The 238-nt window shown below is 44.5% G+C and overlaps 1 protein-coding gene across 5 annotated transcripts in view; it reads left to right on the top strand.

Annotated features, from left to right (window-relative positions):
• The window catches only part of srrm2 (serine/arginine repetitive matrix 2), a 13,629-nt gene that overhangs the window by 3,699 nt on the left and 9,692 nt on the right, over positions 1-238 (top strand). The gene's annotated exons all lie outside the window — the stretch shown is intronic.

Genomic DNA, 238 nt, shown 5'->3' with positions numbered 1-238 from the left:
TGTGAAGCCACAACACGCACAACCTTGAGGCTACAACAGCAGAAGACCCCTCCGGGTACCACTCCTCTCCACTACAAATAGGAAAAAGAGAATACAATTTGCAAGAGCTCACCAAAATTGAAACGTTGAAGACTGGAAAAATGTTGCCTGGTCTGATGAGTCTCAATTTCTGTTGAGACGTTCAGATGGTAGAGTCAGAATTTGGCGTAAACAGAATGAGAACGTGGATCCATCATGC

This window comes from Etheostoma spectabile, chromosome 15, assembly GCF_008692095.1.
Source record: "Etheostoma spectabile isolate EspeVRDwgs_2016 chromosome 15, UIUC_Espe_1.0, whole genome shotgun sequence".
Classification (NCBI taxonomy): Eukaryota; Metazoa; Chordata; class Actinopteri; order Perciformes; family Percidae; genus Etheostoma; species Etheostoma spectabile.
This window is presented reverse-complemented; position numbering and strand designations above follow the sequence as displayed.